Source organism: Rattus rattus, chromosome 12 (genome assembly GCF_011064425.1).
Source record: "Rattus rattus isolate New Zealand chromosome 12, Rrattus_CSIRO_v1, whole genome shotgun sequence".
NCBI classification, from domain to species: domain Eukaryota; kingdom Metazoa; phylum Chordata; class Mammalia; order Rodentia; family Muridae; genus Rattus; species Rattus rattus.
In genome coordinates this window covers 87,191,852-87,211,094 of record NC_046165.1, presented here as the reverse complement: position 1 = coordinate 87,211,094, position 19,243 = coordinate 87,191,852, and the positions used below count along the sequence as shown (strand labels likewise).

At 46.2% G+C, this 19,243-nt stretch overlaps 1 pseudogene; it reads left to right on the top strand.

The window, feature by feature from the left end:
* The first annotated feature begins 9,750 nt into the window (after positions 1 to 9,750).
* On the top strand, positions 9,751 to 18,736 carry LOC116913280 (annotated as a pseudogene).
* The last annotated feature ends 507 nt before the right edge of the window (positions 18,737 to 19,243 follow it).

Below are 19,243 nucleotides of genomic sequence, written 5' to 3'. Positions count from 1 at the left end.
ACATTACACAATGGAGTACTACTCAGCTATCAAAAACAATGACTTCATGAAATTCATAGGCAAATGGATGGACCTAGAAAATATCATCCTGAGTGAGGTAACCCAATCACAAAGAACACACATTGTGTGCACTCACTGATAAGTAGATATTATCCCAAAAGCTCGGAATACCTAAAAAAACAATTTACAAACCATATGAAGCTCAAGAAGGGAGACCAAAGTGTGGATGCTTCAGTCCTTCTTAGAAGGGGGAACAAGATTACTCATAGGAGGAAATATGGAGACAAAGTGTGGAGCAGAGACTGAAGGAAAGGCCATCCAGAGACTGCCCCACCTGGCAACCACCAAACCTAGACAATATTGTGGGTGCCAAGAAGTGCATGCTGTCAGGAGCCTGATATAGCTGTCTCCTGAAAGGCTCTGCCAGAGCCTTATAAATACGGAGGTGCTTGCAGACAATCACTGAATTGTGAACAGTGTCCCCAAAGGAGGAGAGAAAGGCCTGAAGGAGTTGAAGGGGTTTGCAACCCCATAAGAAGAGCAACAATAACAAACCAGACCCCCAGATTTCCCAGGGACTAAACCACCATCACATGAGCACACATATATAGCAGAGGATGGCCTTGTTGGGCATTAGTGGTAGGAGAGGTTTTTGTTCCTGTCAATGCTTGATGCCCCAGTGTAGGGGGCATGTCAGAGCAAGGAAGTGGAAGGGAGTTGGTTGGTGGATTGGGGAGCACTCACATAGAAACAGGGGGTGTGGGGATGTGATAGCAGGTTTCTGGAGGGGAAACCAGGAATGGGGATAACATTTAAAATATAAATAAAATATATCTAAGAAAAGAAAAACATTAAAAAAAATGCTAATACTCACTTTGTCAGGATAGTTATTGAATCGATAACCAGAAAGCATGTGGTTTGCTCATGCTCAGTCTAGGGTCATATAGCAAAACTATAACTGCTTTAAGGCTTTCTGCATATCTGCAGATTATTCAGATTGATAATCCGGGAGAACAGAAGTGGGAAAAGAACCTCCCATTCTGCACTGTCCCCAGTCTATTGTGTTTCTGTTATTCCATGCCTATTAGCTTTGTTTCCAGCGTGGTTGTTCCCACCCCCACTCCCAATATCAATGCATGCATGATGCTCAGCCTTGCCCCCCTTTCCAAGACTAGCACTTAACCTCTTACAGTGTCCAGACACCTTCCTGTGGCAATGGATGTCCAAGATAATCTTGGCATTCTGCACTGATGTGTATTTTGGCCCAGGCACTAGCTTGTGGCACAAGTCCATGGCTTAGGTTTCATTACTGCACTGTTTTATCTGTCCATGTAAGGTTGCCAAAGACTACGGTGCATTTCTGGATCGCTACTTCAAATGAGAACAATATTCTGAAAGGTCAATAGGACAATCTTAGAAGAAATTCAGTGGCCTTGGGGATAAAAGGGCAGAGGAAAGGAACTTGGCTTCAACTTGAGTCTGATAAGGCACTAGAAAAGTATATTTTAAGCTGGGCATGGTGGTTATAATTCCAGCAATTGGAGGTGCCGAGGCAGGAGGATTACTACGAATTGTGGCTAGCCTCAGCTATAGAGTGAGACTTCCTTAAGATCAAGCTATGCCCTGTGTTACTCTATATTATATAAAATAGTGATTTTGCATGCTGTACACTGCCATAGGGGACCCCATTTTACAAGCAGCTTTTAAGTCCATTGTGAGGGAGAAAGATGACTGCAGCCCAGACATCCATCATCTATTTGGAACAATCCAGACAGCACAGACTTACACATGATGTATTCCTGGGAATATAAGGTTCTGAGAATTAAAACCATGGGGGCACATGAATACATTAAAGTCATACCAGGGAAACCAGGCCAAGAACTTACCAGACACAGCAGACTGAAGAGAGGGTGGAATGCTCTGGGCCAGAACCCATAATGTGATAGACAGAGCATGACTTCATAGCACACAGCATCTGATACCTGGTGTGTGTCTCCCTGACTCATCTGGTCCTCGTTATTGACACAACTTACCTGACTGCATGTCTTTCTGCTTGCTTGCTTTGTTTGAACCAGACTGGTCAGTTCCTGCTCTGGACTCAACATGGCCTTTTTACCTTGGATTCTGTAACCTCGATCTCAAGCCTGACACCAGCAGTTTCTACTGTTAGCAAACTCATGGCACTGGCCTGGTTATCTATTTTTTAATTTCATGTGTATGGGTGTTTGACTGCATGTATGTCTCTGTAAAACCTTCACGCAATGCCCAGGAAGGATCCTTTTGAACTTTGAGTTATAGATGGTATGAGTTGTCATGTGGGAGCTGAAAACTGAATCCAGGAAGAACAGCCACTACTGGACTGGTCTCGTCTGGTCTGGTCTGGACAGGTCTGGTCCGGTCCAGTCTGGAACTGTCTGGAACTGTCTGGACCAGTCTGTTCTGGTCTGGAACTGTCTGGAACTGTCTGGACCGGTCTGGTCTGGACCTTGACTGGTCTGGTCTGGATTGGTCTCGTCTGGTATGGTCTGGTCTGGTCTCTATAAGAATTATATTAAAATATGAAAATATTATCCCTTTCATAGAAGCTTTGAAGCTGCTGGCACATTTAAGATCAGCTCGTGTGAACGCTCTGCACCTGGGGAGCTTCCCCAGCTGACCTAGGCTCCTAGCTACAGATGCAGGGCTCCAAAGGTCAATTGAAACTGCTTTTTAATTATTTCTTCCTTTCCTGAAAGGAGTTAAAACTAAATCAAGGGGTGAATCAACTAGCATTTAAAGTTTTAACCATTTTTTCTTTTAAACATGAAACACAAAACATTCAAGCAAGAAGCAAAACCCAGACATAAACTGACATACATGGACAGCTTGGTGCAACAAGGACAGACAGTAGACATAGAGGGAAGGAGCTAGATGGTGTCCCACCCAAAGGACCCAGATATCCTACTTAAAGGACCCAGAACCAGAAATAAGCACTTCTCCAATAGGAGCCAGCAAGGAGGCAGGATGTCCCTAGGAGAGCTCTTAAAAAGCTTAAGCTCATTTTCCTTATTTCGCCAAAGCATCTGTGGACAGTCCAGGAGGAATGTTTCTCTAAAACCCATTCTCGCTCTTGTCTAGGATGTAAACTGTTTCTAGTCAGGGTCCAAGGACTAAAAGCATCTATGAGAATTGACTTCACTTCTCTAGATTTTAGCATAGCTCTAAAAGAACACACACACACAAAAACATTTTACCATTATTATCTTGTCCCTTTTAACCTGTTTCCAATCCAGAATATTCAAGATGCCATTAGCTATAATCCAAGGTCTGACTTGTTCTATAGTTTTAACAAAATCTTGGGCTGTCTTTACCTTAATACCAGTACCTTGTTGTTTGAGTAAACTTACAAGCTGGTCTAAGACCAATAATGAGGAACTTGTAGTCCCATGGCTAAGACAAAACCTTTGTAGCGCTACTTATTTTGTTTTGTCCCGTGGTCGCCGCTTGTCCCCAATACATTCTGCTTCCTTGCTGGCTGGTCTTTTGGAACGATCCCGTCAGGTTGTCCTCTCTTTCCCGATCTCGGTGGGACCTCCAAATGATGACGCCTGTGCCGCCAGTGTGTGAATATCGGGAGTAGGTCTGGGGGATTGAAATAAAACACATACATGGGTCACCCTTTTTTCAGAGAGTGCCACCAAGGCTTTACTGAGATCTCCTTATATACCCAAGGCAAAAGCAGTGGAAAAACAACAAGGCAGGTGAAAATCCCCAACCAGGAAAACAGGAGAACAGGAAAAATCTGTGTCGTGGAAAGTCCTGGCTCCCAAAACAGGTCCATAAACAATTTCTTAGTAACAACAAGCTGAAAGGCTTGGTGAGGGAGAACAGTGCCATGGAAGGTCTCGGGCCCAAATCAGGGCCAAGAGCAGCTGCCAAGGGTGTAAACAACTTCTTGCTATAGCAGGCTAAAAGGGTCAGCAAGAGGGAAGGGAAACACCAAGGTAGGGCCCAATAAACATGGTCTTAGGAGGCAGTTCAGAGCAGGACGTCTGTATGGCCTTTGGTGGTAGCAAGAGTCAGGGACATTGATATAGACCCCTGCTGCTACAGGGCAATGGACTCAGACATGACCCTCAGCAGCAGTACTGGCAGACTTCACAATGGCCTCAGGTGGCAGCACAGGCTACTAACATTGGGCTATTTCTCCTCACCCTCTTGTTTCCAGTTCTACCTCTCTTCATAATGCTTAACCCCTTCTGCCTCTCTTTCTTTCCCATCTCTCCACCACATATATTTGCACATCAGAATGGCAGGCATGGCTGGTGGGCCTCACGGAGTTTTTCACCTGTTCTCAGTGAATGCTGACTAACGCTATAAGAAAACTATCTCATACGTTGTTACTACTGCTACAAGGAAACCCTCACATGTACTATTACTAGGAACTTCATCCAAGTTCTGTTAAGCTTTGGTATCCTTGGAAACTAATCAGAATAGAGGTCAGTTAGAAATGCTTTATATAGGGCTGGAGAGATGGCTCAGAGGTTAAGAGCACCCGACTACTCTTCCAGAGGTCCTGAGTTCAATTCCTAGCAAACACATGGTGGCTCACAACCATCTGTAAAGAGATCCAGTGCTCTCTTCTGGTATATCTGAAGACAGCTACAGTGTACTTATATATAATAAATGAATAGATCTTTAAAAAAAAAAAAAAATGCTTTATATAGATAGCCACAGTAAGTTTGGATCTGCGACCTCCATGGAATTGTCATCCTACTTGGCAGAAAGAGACATGGGTAACTGACATTCCAGTCAGCAAGTTGGGACATGAATGCTAGGCAAGTCAAGTCGTCCTCACAGTTGAATAACCCAACCAATGAGAGTAGGATAAGATAAGGTTCCTAAGAAAGTCTCCTGTCCCTAAATTCTGATTGGTGGAATAACTTGGCACAGATGTTTGTGCATTTCAGGCTCAAAAGCTCTGTAGGATTATGACTTGGGGTTTTAATCAGCTCCCGAGTATAGTCTCTGGCCCTGATCAATCAGTCTTGGGGCTAATGCTCAATTAGCTATTCCTGTCTGACTGAGAGCGGTGTTCATGTGGTTTGTAGGGCAAGTCCTGGGTCCCAACACTACATCTTGTGCATTTATTGTTATTCAATCAATTCTAGCATTCCGGAAAGACACAAGCAGGTCGGTCCATGTTCCTGGCACGGATTAGAGTCTTCAGCACAGATTCCTCTCCAACCAGCAGGAAACAAACACCCAACTTCTCTACTAAAACTTCCAAACAAAAGCAAAATGAAACTGTTGCAGCAGCAGCGGCAACAACAAAACCAAACCTTTCAAAGGTTAAATAAATTTCAAAACTTAAATTAATCCATTTTCTTCTGGTTAGATTTTTTTTTGGCAGTGTTGCTCTGTACCCGGGCCCTGCACTTGCTAGACAAATGCTCCCTCTGAGCCACTCCTAGCACCAGCTCTCCCTGCTTCTGACCTTTGCTTCCCAGAGCTCTCTTGACAACTCTCAGTTTGTACCTTCTCAGCCTCCGAGTGCTGGGATGACTGATCTGAGTCACCACATCTGGTTTGGTGAGAATGTTAATGTTATTTTTATAGTAATCACATTGTTGAGTTTTGTTTCTTGGAAGTCAAGGGTGGATCAAATGATGTATTATGAGTCAACACCCTGGAGCCTGAATGCTGCTTGGATGGTTGATTTTTAAGTTGATTTTTGAACTTTGAAGAGCATTTTTTTTAAGTTTATTTATTCATTATATATAAGTACACTGTAGTTATCTTCAGACACACCAGAAGAGGGCATCAGATCTCATTACAGATGGTTGTGAGCCACCATGTGGTTGCTGGGATTTGAACTCAGGACCTCTGGAAGAGCAGTCAGGGCTCTTAACCACTGAGCCATCTCTCCAGCCCTTGAAGAGTATTTTTACAACCGAATCACCACCTGTGGGGATTGTTGGATGGTATTTGCCAAGCATTTTGGTTTTAGAGTTGATCCTTTGTATTGGTAGAGAATTGGTGTTTATAGTCCTCCAGGCCAGCCTTTAGTTTTGGCTTTCGATTCTGTCATGTTAGAACCCCCAGCAGGGTTTGTATTGCAATAAGTTTAGCAAGGTTTTAACAAACCACTCGGCGCCAGAGACCGAGGAAAACCCCTTGTATCTTTGAAACATTTCTCAGCTCTCCTCAAGGTAACAGAACCAAGCTGATCTTGACTACTCAAGACATTTCCAGTTCACAAGAACAGTTTCCACTGTTTTACTCCAAATTCTGAAATACAGTGACTCACGTGTCGACTGTGGAACTACTGAACTTGGGGTTATCTGCTTGTTCCGTTTCCAACTAGCTGTCCCCATTCCTCATAATGCCAGTTCAAGACATGAAAGTCAAGTCAGACAGAGCGCTGGTGCATCTGTGCTGAGGGTCTCCAGATATGGTCGCCATTTTCATCTGCTATCTCTCTGCAGTTCTGAAATATAGCATCTTCAGAAGCAACAGACGCTGTGAGGGTGAGGACTAGACTCTAGGCATACGTAGTCTAGCTGACCTGGAATGAGAAACAGCTGAGTGGGATGGGATGCTGCCCACTTTCAGCTGATCGCATTCTGTCTGTCTGTCTGTCTCTGGACCCTTAGGAGTCACTCTGTTTAGTTCTGCTTATGCATTAAGCATTAAGGTCACTCGCAGGTATTTGGGTGAGAGGAAGTGGGGTAGCCATGTGTAGGACAGTGTTGTCTTTCAAGAGAGTGGCCCATCCAGGCTTCTGCAGGGGAGACGGAGTGTCCTGGTGTTGGGATGGACTGCACGGTAGGCACGGAGTTCAGTCTCCCACACTGCTCTGCCTCTGACTAAGAGAATGGGTTTCATGGAGAGGGCAGATCACTGAACTGAGTGTCAGTTATGAAGTAATGATCCCAAATCGAAGACACCAAGGGCACTCGGTGTGGAGAGGACATAGAGACAGGTTTTCTGAGTGGGAGAAATGCACACCGTGCCTTTCCTGGAGCTCAGCTATGTACCAATACATACCTTCCCTTCTGGTCCTAGTTCTAGGAACTGATCTGAAGAGTGTAAGGATACATGTGGGCCTGTGTACACAAGGTGTCCACCTGAACATATACTGCACATACCCTCTGGTTATACGGATTAAAGCACAGTGCAGCCTTGATTCCTGTTTTCAATAGTTGAAAATTACACTTAGGTATTTAATTTATGTGCATGTATGTGTGTGGGGGGGTGGGGAGGGAGGGCACATGCTAGGGGGGCCTTTATGAGGTCAGAGTTGGCCCTCTTCTTCTACTAAGTGTGTCCTAAGGCGTGAACTCATGTCATCAGGTTTGCTGGCCTTTACCTGCCGAGCCATCTCTCTACAGCTTTACTTCCTAATAAGCAATGACTGCTGGATAGATTGTGTTTGCTCATGTCGCAGGGTCCTGGGAAGTAACGCTGACAGACGTTAAACATGGAAGACCCTAATCATAGCCTGTTACAGATACCCAGCGAGGTGCGGGACCCTGAATCACTAAAATCCAGCCACTGATTTACTTTCCCTCAAACACTGAAGCGTCCCCCCAGTGTTTTGGAATTAAAGGTGGTAAGCGTGAGTGTGGTGGAAAACACCTATACACCTTTAGTCCTGGGAAGCAGAGGTAGGAGGGTCTCTGTGAGTTCAAGATCAGCCTGGTATACGTGGTGAATTCCAGGAAAATCAGGCCTACAAAGAAAGACCCTGTCTCAAACAAACAAACAAACAAACACAACAAAATGTTCCAAAATTTAGGCTGGAAAGATGGCCCTGCAGTTAAGAGCAATGGCTGCTCTTTCTGAATACCTAGTTTCAATTTACAGCATTTAGTGTCTCACAACTGTAACTCCAGTTCTGGGGATCCAAGGCCCTCTCTGTCCTCCTTGAGCACCACATACATGCGAGCAAAACACCCATATACATAAAATAAAATGGGGGTGGGGGTGGTGGTAAGCACCGAGCCTCTGTAAGAGCTGAGCCTCAGCCTCCTCTGTAGCGCCTCGAGCCTCACCAGCCCGCCCGAGCCTCCTGCCCAGCCTCTGTAAGCAGCCCTGAGCCCTCTGTAGCTTCAGCCAGCCTGTAGCGCTGAGCCTCTGTAAGAGCCTCTGTAAGAGCCTCTGTAAGCGAGCCTCTGAGCGCCCAGCCTCTTAGCCTCTGCAAGCCCAGCCTCTGTAAGAGCCCAGCCTCTGTGGCTGGGCCTCTGTCTTCGCTGAGTCTTAAGCGCTGAGCCTCTGTGAATCCTTCCTTGCCCAAACAGTAGCCTTACATTTGGACATCTATACTCAGTGGGTCCTTGGGGGAACTCAAGAGGCCAGTGAAAGTTTTTCCATCTCTCTATGGACAAACCTCCTTCGAAAGTGCAGCGGTGAAGTGGGAGAGATTGGCATGACGGTACTCTCATCCCAACGGAGAGAACGGGTCCTCTGAAGAGCAAAGAGCGCTCTTAGCTGCTGAACCATCTTGCCAGTCCCCAAAACTGGTACTTTGTGGGTATGGAGTGGTGACTTGGTTTTACCTTTTTCTATTTGGCTTTATTTCCAGTAGCATTTATTAAAATAGTCTTTTCTTCCCTGCAGTCCTCCGTGGCTTATGTCTAGAGTCTTCTGTGTTGGCTGTGATGCAATCCACGCTATAAGGTTTGCCATATTTAATCTTTATTCTCCTTAATTCGAATAATGTAACTACAAAGATTGAAGGCAGTGGAGTTGTGTTGGATGTTATTGTATCCTTTTAATGCATGTACTGAGACAAACATTTTGATATATTTTGTTCATTGTGTTTTAATACTTTCTTAAAGAATCATTTTCAGCTTTTTTATTTGCTGTTGTTTTTCTTAAAATTTCTGCTTGTCTTCAATCTGTAATAATAATAATAATAGTAATAATAATAACAATAAATACTATCATCATCGTTAAGTTTATTGATCTCTTTTTTTTATACATTCAAGATCTGTCCTTTCTTTCTTTTTTAAAGAAAGGATATATTTGTATAGCCCTGGCTATCCTGGACCTAGCTCTGTAGACTAGGGTGGCCTTGACCTCACAGAGATCTGCCTGCTTCTGCCTTCTGCCTGCTGTAGCTAAAGGAGTGCAGCACCACCCAGCTCCTTCCTTCTCTAATGGATGCAGGTGCTGCACACGCTGGGCAAGTGCTCTAACCACTGAGCCACACCCTAGTTCCTTTTTTTTTTTTTTTTTTTTTTTTTTTACAGTTGCTCTTTTAACATTTAGTGTGAGACAGAGGATGGCTTAGAGCTGGTGATTCCCGTGCCTCAGCTCCCTCAGGCTGGGAGTATGGATGCACACCATCACAACCAGTAAGAATTCATGTTTCTATTCATTGGGCTTGATTTTTTCTCTTTATTTCTTTTCCTCTCATATATTACATTCCCACTGTAGTTTCCCCTCCCTCGTCTCCCCGAGTCCCTCTCTCTCCCCTCCTCTTCCCCCCACTCCCACTCTTCCTCCCCAATTTACCTCCTCTCAGAAAAGATCAGGTCTTTCAGGAACACCATATTTTATTTTTTTTTATATGCCCAGGAGATTACATTTGTTAATTGTTTTGTTTAAATGTTCTATATTTCTTTTTAGAAAATTATGAGGCATAGCAAAGGCCAAGATTGAAATAGTTCTGTTTCCCTAATCAGATATCAACCATGGACGAAGTCTTTACTACTGATTTTAAAAAGACGGACACATGATAATTCCACCTGCTTATGTGACGTGATGCCGTATTTCCACACAGGTGTGCTGTGTGTCATGATCAGATCTGAGATCCTTACCGCAGATCTCCTCATTTCTTTATTTGAGGAACATTCAGAACCCTTTGTAGGCTATTTAAACCCACAGAGTCACTTGTGGGGAAGCACTTAGCAGACCCCGTCCTATATAGATCACTAGGCATGCTTACCCAGTGCACCCAGGACCCTATGGCACTCTTTCTCCACCATCACTTACCTTTACCAGGCTCTGCTAATATTTATTCTATTTCCTATTTTCATGGGCTAAACTGTCAAAGTGTCCACATGTGAGAATATTCAGGGTTTGGCTTCTATGCTGACATAGTACTTACTTACCATAGCACCATCTAGCTCTGTCCTAGCACTGAACGAGTGATAGGTCTCTATTATTTTACTGAAGAATAGCATCCCATTGTATATAAAGTTATCTTTCTTTATCGACTCCGAAGTCACTGGTTACCAGTTGAATCGATGTCTTGGCTATTATGCATAGTGACACATTAACACGAAGGGCAGGCGTCTCTTTGATACACTTTTAACCGTGTTTTGTGAGGATTTAAATGTTTGCACTATTTTAAGTGGCCTGTCGTACTTTGTCTGCCGATGACCCCATTTCTCACCTCCTGGACATCATCACCCTTGCTTCACACTCCTACCGTCACACAGATCTCTCTAGTGAATTCACATCTGTTTTTGAACTCCTTTTTAACTTTAATTCATTAACTTTGCGGCCCAGCAAGATTAACCTAGGCCACCATTGTGACCAAGCGTTTGCTGCTGTCAGTTGAAGCCACAATTAAAGCCAGTGAATCGTCTTCCAGAACCTTCGGTGGCCATAGTTCAGGGGTGTCGGGGAGGCTCTAGGAGCTCCTTCTCCTTCCATAACAGGTTGTTGATCTGGTCAGTTGTGGGTAGGTGGGCTCAGGGCAGGTGCCGTGAATTAATGATCACAGTAGCTAGATCGATAGTGTTTTGAAGCCATGTCTCTGTTCCTCATGTCTTACACAGTCCCTCTCTTCTTCCACAAGCACCCTTAGAGGGGGTGGTACAAGTGACTTGTCTAGGGCTGACTCCATAGCTGTCACTTAGTTTTGTGCCTCTGCGTTCGTCCCTGTCTCTTGTACAGAGGGCTTCTCTGATGAAGGTGGGGGCTATGGGCACGGGCTTTTGATTTAGTTATACGCCAAGACAGGGAAGTGAGGGGGAAAAACTCAGAATGCCACATTGGGAAGTCCAGTTACATTCTTCCTCGTACAAGGAAATGACGGTCTCAGCTTGCTGGTCACATCCTTGGTTACTAAAGGAAGTAGTTAGGAGTTTTCATTCAATACTGCTACAGACCAGATCTCACAGAAACATGTAGCCTAAATTCTTGACACTATGTGGTAAACATGCATTCCTCACGTGTAGAATTTATTTATTTATTTATTACCATATGTTAATTGTATGCCACAGTGGGCTTTGCTAGGATATTTTTATCAAATAGAGAATTTAAGTTACCTGTAGGTTATCAATATGCCAAGACACATGACAGAAACAAACACGAATCCTCTCTGGGGGGAAAGGAAAGAAAGAAAACTGTAGAAGAATGAGCAGAAAGCACAGCGCAGCCCTGCAGAGTGAAGGAGAATGGGGAGGTTGCAGACCGCACGAGCAGCCCTCAGCCCCACACTAGAGCGACAGAGGCACAAGGAAAAGTAAACAATAGCATGGGCAGGATCTTGGAGGCAGGAGCTGATGCAGAGGCCATGGGAGTTCTTATTGGTTTGGTCTTCAGAGTCTGCTCAGCCTGCTTTCTTGTAAAGACCAGAACCACCAACCCAGGGGTGGCACCACCCTCCATGGGCTAGGCCATCCCCTATTGATCACTAATTGATAAAATGTCTTACAGCTGAATCTCATGGAGGCATTTCCTCAACTGAGGCTTCTTCCTCTCTGATGGCTCTAGCTTGTGTCAAGTTGATACACAAAATCAGCTGGTACAATAGGCGAGCGCTCTATCAAAACAAGCTATAGACTATCCATAGGTTCACACATTTGCACATTTGATTCCTGGTTGATGGCACTGTTCTGGGAATTTGCAGAACTTGGGGGATGTGGTACCCATATAGCAGAAACCTATCTCTGGGAGTGGGCTTCGAAGGTCATATCTTCCTCTGGCTTCAGCTTGAGTGCTCTGAGTTTTGGTCCTCAGAGATGTAACAAGCCTTGCCTTGAGCTTTCACTACTCAGGGTGGACTGGTCTCTCTGTCCTTCCCACCACGAGGGCTAAACGGGACTTCAAACTGTGAGCCTACGAAAATCCTTGACCCTTTAAGTTGCTTCACTCAAAGCGGCAAGAAAAAACACACTCCTATCAGAACAAGCTTCCCCAGACTGCAGTTTCCCCTTCCTCCCCTCAGTCTCTTCATAGCTCCTCTCTGCCCCACTCATCCACTCCTCCTCTGTTTCTCTTCAGAAAAGGGCAGATCTCCCGTTGATATCAACCAGCCATGGCATATCAAGTCGCAGTCAGACTAAGGTCCTCCTCTCAAATTGAGGCCAGATGAGGCAACCCAGTAGAAGGAAAGGGCCCCTAAAACAAGCAAAGGATTCAGAGAGAGCCCCGTTCCCACTGTTAGGAGTCCCACAAGACCAAGCTACCCAGCTGTAGCGCATCTACAGAGGGCCTGGGTCAGTCCCACGCAGGCTTCTTTGTTGTCAGTTGTTCAGTTTCTGTGAACCCCTATGTGCCTAGGGTGGTTGATTCTGTGGGTTTCCTTTGGGGTGTCCTTGACCCCTCTGGTTCCTCTAATCCTTCCTCCAACACTTCGGCAGGATTACCCAAGATCCACCTAATGATTGGTTGTGGGTCTGGTTGTGGGTCTCTGTATCTGTTTCCACCCATTGCTGGATGAAGCCTCTCTGATGGGTCAGCCACCACTCTATGGGTATAGCAGAATATCATTAGAAATCATTTCCTTTCCTAAGTCTCTGGGCGATCCAGCCTCTGGGTCCTGACCCTCCAGACAGTATCTGGGCTAGGCTCCCTCTCATGACATGGGTCTCAAGCTGGACCGTCATTGGTTGGCCATGAGGGAGGTTCTTTAGAGACCTAAAACTGTCAGTACTCCTGCCTTGAGTTCTACAGTGCTGGGATCTTCCGAGTATGCTGCCACACCCAGCTTTTAGCATGCACGCCAGTTGCTGCAGCTATGTAAGAAATCCTAAATGTCTTTGAAATACCTTATGCCATAGGCACAGTATGACCTGTGCCGGAGTATATCCTGAGAGTATGGAACAGGGAATAAGAAACAGCCACAGTCATGATGTCTGAGGGGGTTATCTCTGATCTGTGCCGATTTTGTTTTCTGGAAGATGCAAATGCCACCCAAGACATTACCGCAGAAGGATGGACCAGCATGTTGACTTGGAACGAAGCAGAAAGGGGGAGGGAAGCCGACCATAAAAAAATAACATTCTCACTGGAGACTGAGTTCCAGAAATAACTTCAGTTAGCCGAAGAACAAATGATCGCAAGAAAAACACAAATTCAGGCTCGGCGCGGGCTGGTCCCCGTGCTTTGGAGAACTCAAGACTCGAGACCCAAGTTGAAGGCATGTGGACATAATGGGTGCCATGGAGACGCTCTGTTAAGAAACATTAAAAATAATCCACTTCCTTAGAACTGAACACCAACCCCAAGCCGACAGCAGTGCTTGGTGAGAGACAGAAATAGCTTCTCCGCTCCTCAGGGCTTTCTGCCTCTCCCTTTTCATTAGTGGCCGTCTTCGCAGCTCACCTCGTCTATTTACTTAAAATGGGACTCCAGACGCCAAGCAGCCCAGCCTCCCCAGCTTGCACGGCCCCCACCCCAAGAAAGTGGGGATTATATAACTTGTTTTCAATTGTGCAGACGGTGGAGGATTCACATGTTCGGGCTGGTGAGCTTCCTGGACAGAATTTTAAAGTGTTTATCTGAAGTTTATCCAGACAGGAAGCCCAGCTGAAAGCAGAAATGAGCCGGGCTCCCAGGGGAGGAAGGCTTAGAGACCCACTTGGCCAGGTTAGATCTGAGTTATGGCACTCCCTAGGAGTCACAACAGGGAGACTAGGGGCCTCTGTTTGACTTAGGATGTTCCTGATGGGTTGTCATATCAGGAGTGCTTGCTGGGTCCTGTGGCTTTATGGTAAGCTGCCATGGCACTGCCAGGTCCCGACACTCTGGTGCTCAGGGTCCTTATGAATCTGGAAAGAGCTGGGTAGACTTGTCACCACCTGAGGGCGCTTCCAGGCTTTGATGAGACAGGCTGTTGACCTACCTGTTGCTGGGACCCTGCCTGGTTTGCTACTGAGTGCCATTTCGGTGGTCAGCCTGCTGCTGGGACCCTGCCTGGTTTGCTACTGAATGCCATTTCGGTGGCCAGCCTGTCATATGGAAGCTGACTCCTGGGGGAAAGCTTCCTAAGAGGACTGGCAGACATGAGTGGCTTTTCTGACCTGGTCTCTTGATCATACAACTGTTAGGTCAAAGTAGTTCCCAGCCCATTGGTACTCAATGGAAGAAGACACATCTCATAGGGGACCATGCAAAACCTCACTCCACAGTATTAGACATATGTATTCAATCCCACAAAGCCTTATAAGACATATTATACTACTATAATTCTCCACGTTTTATAGCTGAGAAGGTGCAGATTCAGAGCAATTTAGTATCTTGCTTTAGGCCACATAGCTAAGAGGTGCTTGGGACAGCATGAGAACCCAAAGCTGTCTGTCTCTAGGTAGCTGGTACCTCTTCACAGCTGCAAGGTGCTTTAAAGGCCCAAACATGTCAGCTGTTTTCAGTGTTTAGGAAACTCCACCCATCATAGAATGCTAATACGTGAAGCGTCAGTAAGGTATTCCGCCAGCCTCTTCAAAACCAGGGCACTGGCCTTGGGGTGTAGTCATCAAGTTAGGTAGAGCGGCATTTTGGGTAAGGTTTCAGTTGCTTATCTGCAGATGAGGTCTGGGCCACTCAGGTAGCCTGCACGATGCACGGACTATAGTGACTTTTCCAAGACTGAACAGACAAGAAACAGGTGGGCCACTATAGGAGTTCACAACTGGTCGTTTGCCAGGCAGTGCAGGCTTAACTCCTTGCCTGTCTGGACACATGGAGCCACACAGAGGGATGTGGAGACTCTGTGGCTGAGGTAGATGCTGTCCCTCATTATCCCAGCTGAGCGGAATACTACGAGAAGCAAAGCTGCCACTTCAACCAGGGCAGGGAGGAGGCCAGGAGGCTCCACCTGGGGGAAGCTGATGTGGAGTTACAGACCTTAGAGGACTAATTTCCACGTGCATCCTCAATCCTTCCCTCTCTTCTATGGAAGGTTCTAGAAAGAGACCTAGACCAGAAGGTAGGTGAACCAGGGCAAGATTCCTACCTTATACAGGCATCAAGAGAGATTGTTGACGTTACACAGAGATTCATGTAGTTGGCAGCCATAGTCACAGTTCGTGTAGAACCCTGTCTCTCTACCTGTTCTTTCCTCTTTTCTGTAAGGGTGGCTTCTGGGGCGGGACAACCTTTTCTATAGCTCCCTTGCAACTAGGTTGGCCAGCGGGATACTTCAGACTTCTAGGTCCTATCTCTAAGATGACAACTTTCCCCCCTCCTTTTCCACCACAAGGAGATGGTGACGGTTTGAGCAGACACCTCAGACAGGGATAGAAGTTACTGATGTTATCTTACTAGCTTATTCCCATTGTTATTATGACAGAGTAGCTTTTAAATCTCCAACCAATACAGAGATGGGATAATCGACTGCGTTTTAAACATCGGCTTTCAGTTCAGCTCATCCTTCTGTGGTGAGAGCCACATGGTTCCCACTGGGCTCCCCCACGTGTCAACTCCTAAATCCACTGGAACTGGAAAGAACCGGGCCCAGGACTGGGCTTACTTAACAGGCTTGTCTGTAAGTTGGGCTTCCTACCTAACACCTTTGCAGACATTCTTTTTTAAGCCACAGACAGAGCGCCTTGGTGACTGACCTTGGTGTGAGTTTTTGAATTAGCTAGCTGCTGTGTGCCCCATGCTGACTTTTCCCTCCAAGGTACCTTCCCCAGCCTGTCATTGGCTTGCTCCTTAGGGACAGAAAGCCATTCTCTAGGGTAAGGTTTCTTTTGTAAGGACCCCAGGCTCACCTCTTACAGTAGGTTCCACAAGAGTTCCCTAGGACTCACTACACTAGATCTGAGCAAATGCACTTCACCCAGTTCTGGAGCTATGCTGTTATGGACATAGGACTCACTGATTTTTTTTCAGGATGACTCTGAGAACCTTGCTCTGTGTCAGCCTGACAAAATCGCAAGTCACACCGTGCAAGTGAGGCTAGCGAAGACATGTGCAGGCCAGTGTGATAGAAAGCGCTTGCTTTGCCTACCCTCAATCTGCTAGTCCACCTGTGTTACTACTAAAAGAGTGTTTCCAAATAAATGATTGCAACTCAAACCTATGGCTTTGGACATGCTAGCAACCGCTTTACCACTGAACCATGCCCTGAGTACCCACAAAACCTCTGTCTTTTTACTGGTGGATGTTAGGTCAGGATTTTACCGAGCTATATCTGCAGCTTTTAACACACGTATTTTTTTATCATAGATAGACTCACTAGGTATAGAGCCTAGGAAAGCCTTGAACTTGCAATCCTCCTATCTCAGCCTCCTAAGTAGTTACTTAGTCACAGTCTTACCCCACTTCTTCCTCTCAGGATTGTATTTCCCAAGCTTTTTGTGGACCCCAGTATCTGTCCTTTCGGCTTCTTAGTCATGGTCCCATCAAAGCAGTTGATCAGAGAGCAATTTAGAGGGTTCTGAACAAGCAAGTTGGGAGTCAGGAATGAGACTTAACGGGTAGCATGCTTGCCCAGCATGCCCAAAGTAGGTTGGATGCCCAACGGACATAAAACTAGGTGTGGCAATGCCTGTAATTTCAGCACCTGGGAGGCAGAGGTAAGAAGATCAGGAGTCCAAAGTCATCTTTGCTTTAAGTAAACTCAAGGCCAGCCTGGCTTACAAGAGGCCCTGCCTCAACAAGCAAACAGACATCAAAGCGGACAGATGTGGCATAGACTGAGAGGGAGATCGCCATGTGGGGAACCCATCCAAGTGGCTCTCCTCTGTTCGTTGCTTGGAGCTGCTGAACCCTTTGTCCCTCTAGTCCTTCATGTCTCAAAAATCAAGAGCTGAGTCGTACCGATGACTGGCATTTTACTTGAAAATTTGTGTCAGCGATGAGCCCAAATCGTTTGCCCTTGCACTGGGCAGGCATTTTTTTGCATCCCCAGCATTGTCTGGTCTCTCATAGCTCAGGTGGGACTTTTGACCTGAGGCTGGTTTTCACTTGTATGCGTTCCCCGCCTTGCTGGATTGTTATCTGGGCCAACTTTGAGCCACTTTTCTTTCTTAACTTTCAAGTCCTCCCTTCTAGATTGTCATCATCTCTGCCACCAGCCTTTGACTGCAGCTCAGATGGCTGGGTGTTTGTGATCCCATGAAATCTGTGGTTGCGTTCCAGTTCCTTCGGCTGTCGGCCTTGGGGAGAGCCTCAGTTTTCTCATTTGAAAATGAGGATGATCGTGCTCTGCTCCTCTCTGTTCCACAGACAGCTGCGTCTTCGTGTGCGGCATCAGCCTTGTTCCGTAGATGAGATGGTGAGGGTTAGTGTGAATGGATTTGGCTGTACTGGTGCCTGGCTACCAGGGCTGCCTTCTGCTCTGCATTTGGCAAAGTGGAGATTGTTGCCATCAACAACCCTTCATTGACCTAAACTACATGGTCTGTATGTTCCAGTATGTCTCTACTCATGGCAAACTCAACAGCACAGTCATGACTGAGAATGAGAAGCTTGTCATCAACGGGAAGCCCATCACTATCTTCCAGGAGCGAGATCCCGCTAACATCCAATGGGGTGACGCTGGTGCTGAGTATGTCGTGGAGTCTACTGGCGTCTGCACCACCATGGAGAAGGCCAGGTCACACTTGAAAGGTGGGGCCAAAAGGATCATCATCTCTACCCCTTCTGATAATGCCCCCATGTTGGTGATGGGTATTGTCTTAGTTAGGGTTTTACTGCTGTGAACAGACACCATGACCAATGCAAGTCTTATAAAGGCAACATTTAATTGGGGCTGGCTTACAGGTTCAAACGTTCAGTCCAGTATCATCAAGGCAAGAAAATGACAGCATCCAGGCAGGTATGGTGCAGGCAGAGGTGAGAGTTCTACATCTTCATCTGAAGGCTGCAAGTGGAAGACTGACTTCCAGGCAACTAGAATAAGGCTCTCAAAGTCCACGCCCACAGTCCACCTACTCCAACAGGGCCACACCTCTTAATAGAGCCACTCCATAGGCCCAGCATATATAAACCATCACAGGTGTGAACCATGAAAAATACAACAACATAAGATTGTCAGCAATGCATTCTGCGCTACCAACTGCCTAGGTCCCCTGGCAAGGTCATCCATAACAACTTTGTCATTGTGGAAGGGCTCATGACTGTGGATGACCCCTCTGGAAAGTTGTGGGGTGATGGCCGTGGGGATGCCCAGAACATCACTGCTGCATCCACTGGTGCTGCCAAGGCTGTGGGCAAGGTCATCCCAGAGCTGAATAGGAAGCTCACTGGCATGACCTTCCATGGTCCTACTCCCAATGTGTCTGTCGTGTATCTGACATGCCACCTGGAAAAACATGCCAAGTATAATGATGTCAAGAAGATGGTGAAGCAGACATTCGAGGGTCCACTAAAGGGCATCCTGGGCTACACTGAGGACCAGGTTGTCTCCTGTGACTTCAACAGCAACTCCAACTCTTCCACCTTTGATGCTGGGGCTGGCATTGCTCTCAATGACAACTTTGTAAAGTTCATTTCCTGGTATGACAATGAGTATGGCTATAGTAACAGGGTGGTGGACCTTATGGCCTACATGGTCTCCAAGGAGTAAGAAACTCTGGACCACCCACCCCAACAAAGACACTGAGCAAGATAGAGGCCCTCAGTTGCTGAGGAGTCCCTGTCCCAACTCGGCCTCCAACACTGAGCATTTCCCTCACAATTTCCAACCCAAACCCCTATAATAACAAGAGGGGCCTAGGGAGCCGTACCCTCCCCTCTGCCCCCGGTTTGTCAAAGCAATTCAGCAATATTCCTGTTTCTTTTTCTTTTACATTTTTTCTTTTATAGAGTATTTTTATTTACATTTTAAATGTTATCCTCTTTCCAAATTTTCCCTCAAGAAACCTGCTATCCCATCCCCTCTCCCCCTGCTTCTATGAGGGTTCTCCCTCGCCCATCCACATACTTCCTCCCACCTCCTTGCCCTGACATTCCCCTACACTGGGGCATTAAGCCTTGACAGCATCAACAGCCTCTCCTCCCACTGATGCCCGACGAGTCCATGCTTTGCTACATATGCGGATGGAGACATATATCCCTCCCTGTGTGCTCTTGG